We start from the raw sequence: 14437 nt of genomic DNA, 5'->3' as shown, positions 1-14437 counted from the left end.
TCAGGACCTCTGCACTTCAATAGTATTGCAAGACCAGTGGTGAATGCTGCTAACATGGAGATGAAGCCAGCTCTTATTCATCTGGTGCAGAACAATCAGTTTCATGGATTATCCCACGAGAATCCATACACTCACTTGGCTACTTTCATGGAGATCTGTAATACAGTGAGGATTCACCAGGTTCCAGATGAAGCAATCCGACTCAGCTTATTTCCATTCTCATTGGCTGGTAATGCAAAAATGTGGCTGAATTCCTTTCCAGAGAATAGTCTGACAGTTTGGGATGATGTGGTTGCTAAATTTCTGAATAAGTTTTTCCCTCAGTCCAAAGTCAATAAGGGAAAGCAAGAGATCTCGTCTTTTCAACAGGATGCTGATGAAACTCTAGGTCAAGCATGGGATAGATTCAAAGGCCTACTGAGAAAAACCCCTACTCATGGATTTGATGAGCCTACACTGTTAAATCTGTTTCTTGGAGGGCTGAAATCCCAAACAAAGTTAATGTTAGATGCATCAGCTGGAGGTAATATCAGATGGAAGACGCCTGAAGATGCACATGAACTGATTGAAAACATGGTTGCAAATGATAATGAAGTTCAGAGTGAAAGAGCCCAATTTCAACAAAAAGGTGTTCTTCAGCTTCAATCTCAAGATGCTTTACTAGCTCAGAACAAGATTATGACTCAGCAACTTGAGACATTAATGAAGAAGTTATCTCAGCTACCTAAAGAACTGCAGAATGTTTCTCAAGCTCAACATCAGAGTTTTCAAAGATGTGAATTATGCGGAGGAAACCTTAACAATGGTCAATGTGTAATGCAAAGCATGTCTCATGAAGAAGTAAATTATATGGGAAATCAAGGTCTTCAGACGAATTATAATCAAGGTCAAAGTTTTAATCAAGGATGGAGACCTCATCCAAGTATGGGACAAGCTGTTCCGTTCAACAGACCATCTCCACAAAACTTTCAGCAACAACCTACTCTGACAGACAGAAGTTCAAAATTGGAAGAAACTCTTCAGCAGTTTATGCAGGTATCAATCTCCAACCATAAAAGTACAGAAGCCTCACTTCAGAATTTGGAGATTCAGGTAGGTCAATTAGCTAAGAAGTTGGAAGAAAAACCAGAGAAGGATTTGGGGCAAACACTGAAGTAAATCCAAAGGAAGACTGTAAAGTTATTACTACAAGATCAGGAAAACAATTCTGGAAGGAAGAGAGAATAAAACAAATTTGATTGAAGAAAAAGATGAGATGAGTAAAGAGGGAGATAAAGAAGAAGAGAAAGAGGATAGAGAAAGTGAAAAAGAGAGAGAGGGAGAGAAAAAGAAAGAACAGGTGTACGAGAAACCTCTTCCATATCCAAAGGTTTTCTCTAGAAAGGAGAAGGAAAGACAATACAAGAGCTTCATTGATATTTTCAAGAAGTTGGAAATCAAGATGCCCTTCTCAGAAGCACTGAAGCAAATACCTTCTTATTCGAAATTCATGAAAGATTTGCTCACAAAGAAGAGAAAGTATATTGAGGAAGAAACTATAGAAGTACAGGGCCAGTGCAGTGCTATCATTCAAAAGTTGCTTCCTCCAAAGTTTAAAGATCCAGGCAGTTTTACAATTCCATGCACCATTGGTAAACTAGCTATTGGGAAGGCGTTAATTGATCTTGGAGCCAACATCAATCTTATGGCTCTGGCTATGTTTAAAAAGATTGGAGAATTAGAGTTGAAGCCCACACGCATGACTCTACAATTGGCAGACAGATCGATCAAATATCCGCATGGAGTAGTAGAAGATTTTCTGGTAAAGGTAGACAAATTCTTATTTCTAGTGGATTTAGTTGTCATGGAAATGGAAGAAGATATAGAAATTCCTTTGATTCTGGGAAGGCCATTCATGAAGACTGCTCGAGTGTTGATTGATGTTGATGATGGAAAGCTTAAAGGGAGAGTTGAGAATGAAGAAGTAAATTTCAATGTTTTTGAAGCAATGTCTCACCCAAATGATGAAGATACATGCTTTCAAACTGATGAACTTGAGGAAGTCTGCATGATTACACAGAAGACGATGCATATATCATCACCTCTTGAAAGAACTCTTGTTGATGCTTGTGAATTTTTACTTGCAGATGAAGAGAAATTAATTGATGAATGTATACAGAGTCTGAATGCTTTAGAGGAGATTCCATCTGATGAAGAAGAGATAAAAGAAAAGAAGCTGGACTTGAAGTTGCTACTTTCACATTTGAAGTATGCTTTTCTTGACAAAGATGACAATAAACCTGTGATCATCAGTAATACTTTATCCACTCTGGAGGGAGAAAATTTAATTGAATTCTTAAAAGTGGACAAAGGAGCTGTAGGTTGGTCAAATTCTGATCTGAAAGGAATAAGTCCTTCTTCTTATTGCATGCATATAATATTCATGAAGGATGATTTCAAACCATTGGCTCAACCACAGAGAGCTTCTTAATGTCAAGCTAAAGACGTTAAACAAGCGCTTACTGGGAGGCAACCCAGCTTTCTAACTCTATCTATTTATGTTTTCAGTTCTTTTGGTTGTGTGGATTGAATCTGAATATGTTTGGTTGTGTGGTTTGAATCTGAATATGTTTGGTTGTGTGGATTGAATTATGTTTCTGCAATGATTTGTTTGTGAAATGTGTGTTCGAAGTTTGAATTTGAATTTTGAATTCTGTCCATGATAATTGGCATGATTGTGAGATTGTTATTGCAAAATCTGAGTTTTAGAACTTGTGTTATGATTATATATGATTTGTTCTTGAATCTGATTGATTGTGACCCAGAATTTGAATATCTGAGTGTACTGAGAAAGCTTTGAGAGCAAGTGAGAAGTTGTTATTGCTATGAATTCGGCTTTTGCATAATTCTTATTAATACAAATGCATTCTGGTTTAGAATTGAGAAAGGCAATTGTTTGTTGTTGAAATTAACTACTTGGCCAGATGACTATCCATATGTGAATATTCATCCTTTGTTATCCTATTGAGCCTTATTTATATTTTTGTGAACCCTCAGCTTATTACAGAACAATCTACCTTATCCAACACTCTAGAAGAAGAGAACAAGAAACATAATTGTCAAGAGATAGGTAGAAATTAAGTTTGGGGGAAATCATAATCAGTTGAATCTTAACTTGTTTGAAAAAAAAAGGGGGTTATTGTTGTCAGAAGCGGCTGCAGCGGAATGGTTAGCGTGGAATAACAAACCAAGAGGGTTTTTAATACTAACTTGTGCCTTTTAATTTCTACTCAGTTAAACTTACTTAGCAATTAATATTGACAAACAAAGAGAGTAAGGTTGAGAGAAATTTGCACAGATGATTTTATCCTGGTTCGGATCTTACCAATCCTACGTCCAGTCGCTTATCTCAAAACAAGATAAACAGTTTCACTAACACAAAACAATTACAAACTACAATCACAAAGATACAATTTGTAAAAGTTTAGAAACCACCTCTCTTGATGCCACAAGAGATGAGACAACACCTCCTTTGAATCTTCACAAAGGATGAAACACTTCCTCCGAATACTTCACGAAGGATGAACACCTCCTTCGAATACTTCACGAAGGATGAACTTCCTCTTCCAGACACCTCCTTAGACACACCAAGGATGAACCAGCTATTCCTCTATCACCGTAGCAGTATATCACCAACTCTACAGACAGAGTTTCCTTAGCTGAGCAAGAGCACACAATTCTCAAGAGTTTCTGAGTATATGAGCACAAGGGAAGAGTTTCTCAAGTTTTCTTGAGAGAAAATGAGAGTCTATTTATAGACTCATCCAAAGACTCTTCCATTTTTCGTTTTCAGCCTTTCACACTGTGTTAATCGATTAGCTACAGTGGTTAATCGATTAACACCCCAACGGATAGTCCAACGGCTAGAAAAACGGCTAGTTTTTCAAACGTTCTTGTGTTAATCGATTAACAGCCCTTGTTAATCGATTAACGTTAATCGATTAACACCCCTTGTTAATCGATTAACAGCTCAATGCAGTGCTTCTTCATTTGTATCTGGAACAATCGATTTACACCCTGTGTTAATCGATTAACACTGCACAGATTTTGCTGTTTGGCTTATTTTTACATCTCTTTTGAATGCAAACATAAATCCACTCATAATCTAAGTCCTAGATACTAAACTATAATTATTACAAAAGCTTTCCATAGCAATACAAGTCTTCATAACATTTTGAATCTTGATTTCTCTTGACTTGATTTGGATATCATCAAAACTTCATCTTCATCATTTTGCTAACAATTGTATCATGTAAATATGAAAAAGTATCAAAGTTAGAGAAAAATTCAGAAAATGCGTTTTGTGATGGATGAAGAGGTAGTTGCTGAATAAAGTTTCAATGTTGCTATGTTCTTGTTCTCCTCTTCTTTAGTGTTGTTTTGTTTCCTTGTAAAACCATGTTCCTTCTAGCCAAGCCAAGTTATAACCTAAGAAAGTCTTTTTGATTTAAATCAGAATGTTTGAAGTGTATATGAGATGACTTGCAAAAGTTGATGAAGTAGTTGATGACAATCTGAGTGTGAATTGAAGTTGTAAATACTTGCAGGTTGAGATAAACACAGATTGAGCATAATGGTTTATTCTTTTTCTGGTTGTCTTATCATTTTGGATTCAAGAACTTGTTAATATAGAAGTTATAACATTTGATCTGAATATTTGGAGGTGTAGGTACAATCCTTACTTTTGTGACAGAGATTATGTGATGGAATACTAACTGTTTTGTTGGGTTCGTTTTTCTATTGTTTTTGTTTATTTTCATGAGGACATGAAAATATATAAGTTTGGGGGAGTTTGATAGGTGTAAACTTTACTTGTTTTTGTTCCTTAAATTGTTGTGCTTTTGAATAAGTTTTAGTGTTAATTCTCATGAAAAGTATATAATTGTTGATATAAGTATAATTTCGACTGTTTAAATGTGTTTTGATGCTTTTGTTTGTTATTTTCAAAGTAGAATAAGGATTGGATACTATCAAAGACTTGGAGTGCGTCATTTGCCTGTCAGAAGGATGAAATAACCAAGCAAGCGAACGGACGCTCGTCCAACGAGTGGATGCTCGTCGCCCAGCGAACGAACGTTCGTCGCCCAGCGACGCTCGTCCAGCCAAGAAGTCCAGCCCGGACGCTCGTCCAGCTAGTGGACGCCCGTGACTCAATAGTGGACGCTCGCCCAGCGAGCTGTGGACGCTCGTCAAGCGAGTCGCTCGCCCAGCGAGAAGTGGACGCTTGTGACTCAACAGTTGGACGCTCGCCCAGCGAGCTAGGACGTTCGCCCAGCGAAAAATCACTTACAGCCTTCTCTTTAAAAACGTGATCTAGAGGCAGAGAGAGTCAGTCTTGGAGGGGAGAAGTCCAGAGGGGACTCTGCAGCTCACGTTCAGCTCGTTTTGGGTGCTTCTAAGGTGGAAAATCACCACTTTCTACCATCCAATCCATCGTTTATCGCTTCTGTGATGTATATGTGTAGCTAGAACTCCATTTCACTAGGGTTGAGAGTAAATTTCTGAACTTTTGTGTAATTTCTCTATTAATGCATGAACTTGTTTGAATTATGTGTTCTATCTTTATTATTCATGCCTATGATGGGAATCTGAGCTATTTGAACGGTTAAATCATTGGGAAATGTATGAGACCGCGGACCTAGGATAGAACTGCTAAAGGATTTGGAGTCCTAGACATAGGAGGGAATTTTTAGTCATCTGTGACATTGTGTTTAAGGCAAATCTGATAACTGAATTAGCTAAGGGATTAGTAATTTAGTTTGAGTGATTATGAACTGTCATCTGAGGGATCAGAGGCTGCATGCGCCTAGAATGTCGATGCTTAATTTTGAGGAATTGTGTTAGTAGAAAATTACCGGAGTGATGAACTTGAATTTCAACCCTAGTGAACTTTAATTCGACTGTTTTTACCACTTTAATTTTATCTGTATGCAAATCTTACTTGTGTTGTAAAAATACGTTTATTAATCGCTAAATTAGTAAACTTTAACAATCAGTGAATCTAAACAAATCTCTTGGGAAAATGATTTCCGGACTTACCGGTTTATTACTTGAACGATCTGGTGCGCTTGCCGAGGTCTCAACACATACACCCACCTGCAACCAACAACAGACTTTCCAGATGGTAATTGGACAAGCTCCCAAGTTCCACTTTTCTGTAAAGCACTTAATTCATCCAGCATAGCTTGATGCCAACCAGGATGAGTTAAGGCATCATCCACAGATTTAGGAATTGACACAGAAGAAATGGATGAGAGACAAGTGTAAAAAGATGGAGATAATCTGTGGTAACTAAGAACAGTATAATGGGGGGAAGGGTTACGGGTAGAGCGTATACCTTTACGGAGGGCAATAGGCAAGTCAGACTCATTTGCTGGAGCCGGAGGAGACACAGGAGGCGGCACTGGAAGTGAGTCATGAGGGAGACAATTGCGGCGACTATAAACCTAAAGGGGTAGTGGTGAAGGACGATCCTATGGTGAATGAGAGTCTAAAGAAGGAGGAGACAAAATGGGTGGAGCATCACCAGGAGGATAACAAATAAGAGGAATATCAACAGTAACAGGGAGAGGTACAAAACTAGAAGATAAATGTGTAAAGTAAAAAGAAGATTCATCAAAAGTGACATCAGCAGAGATAAAATGACGATTGAGGGAAGGGGAAAAACACTTATAGCCCTTTTGTGACCGTGAAAATCCTAAGAAGACACATTTGTGAGACCTAGGAGATAACTTATCAAGACCAGGACTAAAATATGAACAAAACATGTAGACCCAAAAACTCTAAGAGGTAATGGATGTAGAGGGTCTTGAGGAAATAATATAGAATGAGGGATTTTGTTCGCTAGGACGGAAGATGGCATGCGGTTGATAAGATAACATGCTGTGAGAACAACATCACCCCAAAAACGTGAGGGTACTTGACCATGAATGAGAAGGGTACGAGTTGTTTCAATAAGGTGTTTATTCTTGTGCTCAGCCACCCCATTTTGTTGAGGGGTATAAGCACATGAGGTTTGGTGAAGAATGCCATGAGAAGCCATAAAATGTTTAAACTGTTGAGAAAGGTATTCACGACCATTATCACTACGTAAAGTGCGAATAGAAACCCCAAACTGAGTTTTTATTTCATTGAAAAAGTTTGAAAAATAGAAAACAACTCAGAACGATTCTTCATGAGAAACAACCAAGTACATCTGGAATAGTCATCAATAAAGGTAACAAAATACTGAAATCCTAAAGTTGACTTAACACGACTAGGTCCCCAAATATCAGAATGAACCAATGAAAAGGGGGATGACGGTCGTTGTGAAACACTACGAGGAAAGGAACTACGAGTATGTTTACCTAACTGACAAGACTCACATGACAAACTTGATAATTTGGACAGACTCGGAATAAGTTGCTGCAGTTTGGCAAGACTGGGATGACCTAACTGAGCATGAAGAAGGGATGGTGACTCCATGATTACGCCAGCATGTGGAGAAGGGCTGAGATGATATAGGCCATGAGACTCACATCCTGTGCCAATCATGTGTTTCGAACTCTGGTCCTGCAACCAAACAGAATCTTTGGTAAATGAAATAACACAATTAAGGGAACGAGTTAGATGACTTACGGACAATAAGTTAAAAGGAGACCCAAGGACACAAAGTACATTATCAATGGATATGGACGGAAAAATATGAACAATACCAATACCATGAGATGAGACTCTAGACCCATCAGCCATCGTTACCGAGGGTAAATTAACCGGACATGACAAGGAAGAAAACAAGGACTTGTTACCAGTGATATGATCGGTGGCACCTGAGTCAAGGACCCAAGATCCGAGAGAGTGAGTCAGACCGACAAAAGGAGTACCTGTGCGTATACCAGAAGCAGATGTAGTGGAACTACAGTGCTGACGGTCCTCATACCATCTGAGAAATTCCTGAAAGAGTAAAGGGTTATTTATGGTATTTGATGAAGTAGGATGGTCTGTAGACGATGATCGGGGAGGTAGATCAGAATTTGCCATTACTATAGGTCGAGGAGGACGTCCATGAAGTGCATAACATCTATCAATTTTGTGGCCTAGCTTGCCACAATGGTCACATTTTGGACGTCCTTTACTTGGTTGGCGAGACCGACTCTGATCATCAAGTTGGGCAGCCATGGAGAGGGAGAAACCCTAAAAATTCAAAGTGCTCTGATTGACGCAACGACCACAGATCCAGAAAGAGGGCGAGGAGGCGATCACGGCGGTGCTGATCGGCGGCAGAAAGCTCCGGCGACGCGCCGGCACGCGGGCGGCAACGGTGACTCTTGCGGCGGCGCGTGGGTGGTTCGTTCGCCGCGATCTCCGTACCACGGTGGTCGCCCGGTCGAGACGATTCCGATGGTGTGGTCGCCGGTCGATTCTGGAACTCCGGCGGCGGCGACGGCGGCGACTGCAACGACAGCGACAGTGATGAGTGCCGGAGACTGTGGAGTTGACTGGAACTATTCCTGTGCTCTAGATACCATATTGAATATAGTGAAGAGGATTAGGAGAAATCTCTCTTATGTGTTTAGCATACACATAGGGTAGTTTATTTATAATGTAAGATAAGGGTTAAACCCTAAATACAAAATGAGCTAAGCCCAATTAACAGAAACACACAACTTAACATCTAACATATTAGTCCCTTCACATTAGCATTTCCTCCTCGAACTAACTATGAATATCCTTACTTATACTATCGTTCAAAAACGAGACACACTTGTCTAACCTTTTGTGAGGAAGACCTTTCATAATGGAACGCATGTGAATCGACTACTAAGCCAAACATTAAGCTCTAATACCACTCATTGATCACAAGGGATACTTAACACTAATAAAACTTGAGTCCAATACATATAAGAGATTGACACCAATTTCAACCTAAAACCTTAAGACAATGAATTTATAGTTCTTCTACCTTTCATGGTATCCAACTTTATTATTTTTACTTAATGTGAAACTTAAGCTCATACCTAGATTTCCAAATTGTTACATGTGAAAATAACACGTTAGTCTAAAAAAAGCTTGAGTAAAATTTAAAATTGATTTGAAAGTTTTTCATGATGATGGTAAAAGATAAGCAATTATTTGGAAAGGGGTTAAAACTATATTGTAAAGAGGCTTTTTCAAATAGATTGTGAGACAATACAACTCTATACAAATCTAACCATTGGAATATTGCTGTAAAAAGAAACTATGATTTAATAATACACGCAACACATTTTTTATGTATGTTTAATGAATGAACATATCAAACATAAAATTAAATATTTGTGGATGGTAGTAGACAATGAAATTTAAGAAATCCTTTTATTTAAACATCAAATACACAAACATTCTCAACAACTACAAAAACGGCTACAAAAATCTCTTCTATATCAATTCGTTATAAACTTCATCTTTTAAAAATATTTCTTCATTTTTTTCTTCTTTATTTATGGAAAAAATATAAATTTACAGTAGTATATATTTCACAAAAGGACAAACTCGACGAAGCCGAAAAAACACGAAAGAATGCCTTATCTCCTCATAAAAATCAAAACCTTGTATTGGTTTGGGTTGGTGCGGAGGGTTGGTGAATAATAAATTAGTTGCTATTATATGCTTCCATTCCATTCATTTTCTTTCTCTTTTTACTTAACCTGCTGTTTCTACCGTAGGAATTATTTTAGATTCCATATCTCTTGTTTATTTTATTACTTTAAATAAAATATTTTCCATTTCAAAAATAAGGACAATAATTTACAGAGAACAGGACTCTCTTCGCTCACTAAAAAATTCTTAAATTTTCTTTATACATATTCCACATAATATTTTCTTAATAAAAAAACCCACAACTATTACAAACCATTATAACTTTTCATAATAATGGAAAACTTTTCATTTCATTATTTAAAATTACATTATTTTTTTTTATAATTTTTACATTAGAAGCCGTAAAAAGTTTATCTCTAAATTAATCTAGTTGTTTACCAAAGTTAAATAAAGTTTACCTATAGAAGAAAACGGAGTTGAATATAAAATGGTTTATCCTAGTATTTGTTTTTGTTCATCACAGCAGTGGCAGCCATATCTGAGTCTTCAGAGCAAAGACCAGACCAAGCAAGAAAAAGTCAAAGGTGGTGACACTCATATTTCCACGTGCTAAATCATAGGAACTTTGGTGTTCCACGTTAACACACGTGCGACGAGGTGTTGTGTAGGCGTGTGTTATTGTCTTAAGCTTATACTCAATTTACTATTATACCCCATATTTTGAAGCTCAAGATTTTTGAACTGTGATGGATCCAAGTCTTCTTCCACCAACCCACTTTAACTCCTTTTCCTTTTCTGCTACCACTATTATTCTTTCATCTTCTCCTACCCCCCACCTATTTTCCCAACAAACTTCTACTACCACCAAATCAATCTATAAAATATTTTCACAACTTATATTTATAATATATATGTAACAACGCACATGAATAAGAAAAATATGACATGAAATACCTAATTCACTTCAATGACAAAAAGGAATATTAGACACTTTATGTTTTATATGAATGTTGTTTTTACTACATTAATTGGACACACAAAATTTCATTTTATTATAGTATCTGTTGCTATAGATTTTTGTTTTAATTAAATTTATTATTTATTTATTTAACAGGTAATTATTGAAAAGTATATTTTAAATTTAATACAACATTATAAAATTATTTTGTATATTGTTAATTCGTCTTATTTAATTAACCTGAAATCTATAAAACTAATTTTACTTCAAAATGCTAGATCGATCCAAATTATCATCAGAGCAAGGAGTAAAATTTTTAAAATGATATTTGTTGTGTTATTTCATATCAGAGACATAGCATCCACAAACAATTCTAACTAAATGGATCACGGTAAACGCATTAATTAACGTCACTATTCAACATTTTAGTCTTAGACAAATCAATAGAAAACTAGTTGATGGATGGATGGAGAAAATATTGTTTCATTAATTAACCGATATTGTTCATATTTGGTTATACTTGTGAACCTATACATGGCACAAGTTAGAATATGAAAACATTTTTTTTATAAACTAAAATAAATGGCCCTTTTCTTTATTTGCTCACTTTGTTAGAAATTATTCTCTTTTTGTATGTGTTTTTTTTTCTTCTTTTACTTTTTTATGCAACCAAATAAAGACAAGATAATTTTTGCTTTTTTCATATTTTGATTTATTTTTCCATTAAAATCCATCTCACCGTTTTACTTCTCTTCTTTGTAGTCACTTTAGTTTTAAACTAAATAAACATATGTGAATATTATAAAACTCTAAATTATATATTTAATATTTTTTAAATTCCATAAAATATTAATAATATAATTATTTCCAAAAGAAGAATATCATGAATGAAATTTACTTAGTGTAAAAGAATTTACATATTATCATTTATTTTAAGATTTTAACGATGAAATAAAAAATGAATCCAAGTTTTCCACACGACACAATAAAATTGAAATAAAAAATATAATAAATAAAAAAATATTTTGATATATCATTCCTTGCAACCCAAATTACAAATATGCTATAAAAAATGTTACTTAAAATATTCATCCCATATACTAGTATGTACAAAGAAAGCTTGGGTTAGGTGGGAAAAAAATTGTGATAAGCCACAGAATAAGGGTGTCCCGAGGTGAACAATGTGTTTGTTTTAATGAAGTGCTCTTAACAAAGTGTAGGTAGTCACTATTTTGTGACAGAGAGACATCAGAGTGTGGTGTTAGTATCTCACTATGTAGGTTGAGTTGAAGGCACGGGGTAAACAATCCTTATGAAATAATCTGAGCAATTTGGGAACATGGATGAGGAATGATATAGTGATATTTTGGTTAGATAGGTGGGTGGGGTATTAATATTACTGATTAAACATATATAAGATTGTTTTTAATCTTTTTCCTTAAGCTCGAGGCTTAAGGATTGTTAGGCATTTTACCCGCTACGATTTCTGTTGGTAAACATTTATCTATCCTATTTTATAGTATTTTCACTTTCACTCAAGGCCAGAGGATTGTGCATTGGTACGTATTTTGCATGTATTTGTGTCCATATATTTAGTCCAAATGTGTTAGTGGTATGGTTCAACAATCACTCGTTACTAAATCTAAGTAGTTTTGTTATATTTTGTTAGATATATTATTTTTATCTTTTATTTTTAGTTAGTGTTATTATTTTTATTTTTATTTTGAACTTAACTCATATTTTTTCTATTATAAATAGAATATCATATGTGTATATTCAACACAAGGGAGATTAATCTCACAGATAATTTTTCACTATATTCAACATGGTATTTATAGTTTAAGGATCTTTGGAAAAATGTTCATCGTCCCTGTCCAGTACAACCACCACCTTCGCTGTTAGAGCCATCACTGTTATTATAGCCACCACCGCCGGAACATCAGTTTCAACCAGCAGCCATGGTTTTGCTCGTCTTGGCCAAGCGACCACAACAACATTGAGATCGCTACCATTAGAGTCCAGACTCGCTCTCACGATCTTAGTTCACTTTCGTCATACTTTCTAGTTGCTCGTGGTTGCGTATGTCATTGTCTCTAGTGTCGACCACCTTCGTTGGATTCATCGTGACCTCCTCTCTTTGGATTTGGCCTGGGTGTGTTGATTGGACCTTTATCGAGTTTTAGGTTTTTACTTTCTCTTGCTCGTTCATGGCTTCTAACATCTCTTCTATCATTAGTACGTCTGATCCTGTCACCAATACGTCTAACCCATCCAAATATACTAACTATGTAAATGAGCATTTATCTATTCATAAGTTAGATGATACTAATTATGCGACTTGAGCATCAAACGTTAAGCTTTGGCTTAAGAGACAAGGGTATGTTGATCATATTACTCAAAACATGACAACTATTGATTCCGCTACAGTTACATGTTGATTGAAAATTGATGCTCAGTTATGCATTGTACTCAAGGGGGTACCTTCACTCTTCTTTAAAACAAATTTTCTGTTTCTACGAAACATGTTTTGAAATTTGAGGACACGCTAAATTATTATACACTAATGATACTCAACGTCTTTTTGGTGTTTATCATGATTTTTCAATGTTATTGCTCTTTGAAATCATAACTCTATGGCTGATTATATGGGTAAAACTTTTCATGAATTTAATGAATTATTGCCTCCTGCTTCTATTCTTGCCCAAGAAATAGAGCAACGGTTAAAGTTCTTCATATTATTGGCATTGTACCACCTTCCTGATGAATATTCTTATATCTGTAATTAGATTTTGGGTTCACCTATTGTTACCACTTTGAGTTCTACTTGTTCAACTCTTTTGTGTGCATCTAGTAAACCCATCAATGATACATATGTTTCCTTTACGTTGACATCTCAACCTCATGATTGTTATCACACTAGTGCAGAAAGGGCTTTAGACGTCTGTTATTTTGGGCTTTTAACGTTTGATCTCTGTCCGACGTCTATATGGATGACGTTAATGAGACGTCGGACCCAATAGGTCAGATGTCTATATAGACGTCCGATCCATACAGGTTAGACGTCCATATAGATGTCTGAAACTATAGATTAGACGTCTAAAACGTCGCCATATTTGATTGAATCTTTTTCCGCTTGAGGCCTCTCGGGTTGCTCCTTGCTCATGGTGATTCGAGTTTACAACATTACATTTTAGTTGAAGAGAATGTATTGTACGTTTTTTTTGTATTGGATGATTTTAAAAACGTAGTGGAGAAAATTGGAGGAGTGCAAAAAGGAAGAAATCGCCGCCCAAGGACCCGAGCAAAACTGCACCAAAACCCAACGAAAACACATTTTAATCGGTTTAAATGAAAGATAATGCATCAAAGAGTGATGTAATCAGAGTAAAATTAATTTAAAATGGTGCAAAAGTGAGAAAATGAACCTGAAAAGCGTAACCCGTAGAGAGAAAACGCGAGGAAGATGATGAACATTAAGTGCGCGTAACTGTTGCATCGCGTTCGCAGTGTTCTAATGCAGCCATATAGAAGTCGGTTCCCCCACATCAAACGTCTATATGGCTTTAGAAGTCGGATTGACAGGATCTGACGTCTAAACAAAGTTAAAAAGTGACTTTTTAGATTTCAAAAATGAGTATATAGAAGTCGGTTCCACCCACATCGGACGTCTATATGGCTGTAGAAGTCGGATTGGTGGGATCTGACGTCTAAATGGAGTTAAAAAGTGACTTTTTAGATTTCATTAATGAGTATATAGAAGTCGGTTCCCCCCACATCGGACGTCTATATGGCTGTAGAAGTCGGATTCGTGGGATCTGACGTTTAAATGGAGTTAAAAAGTAACTTTTTAGATTTCAAAAATGAGTATATAGAAGTCGGTTC

General features: G+C 36.2%; 1 non-coding gene across 1 annotated transcript; it reads right to left on the bottom strand.

Annotated features, from left to right (window-relative positions):
• Positions 1-336: 336 nt before the first annotated feature.
• On the bottom strand, positions 337-443 carry LOC128193412 (small nucleolar RNA R71). Its single transcript, XR_008244633.1, has one exon. It is a non-coding gene; the product is annotated as a small nucleolar RNA R71 (small nucleolar RNA).
• Positions 444-14437: the final 13994 nt, after the last annotated feature.

The sequence above is a fragment of the Vigna angularis genome, chromosome 7 (genome assembly GCF_016808095.1).
Source record: "Vigna angularis cultivar LongXiaoDou No.4 chromosome 7, ASM1680809v1, whole genome shotgun sequence".
Lineage (NCBI taxonomy): Eukaryota > Viridiplantae > Streptophyta > Magnoliopsida > Fabales > Fabaceae > Vigna > Vigna angularis.
This window is presented reverse-complemented; position numbering and strand designations above follow the sequence as displayed.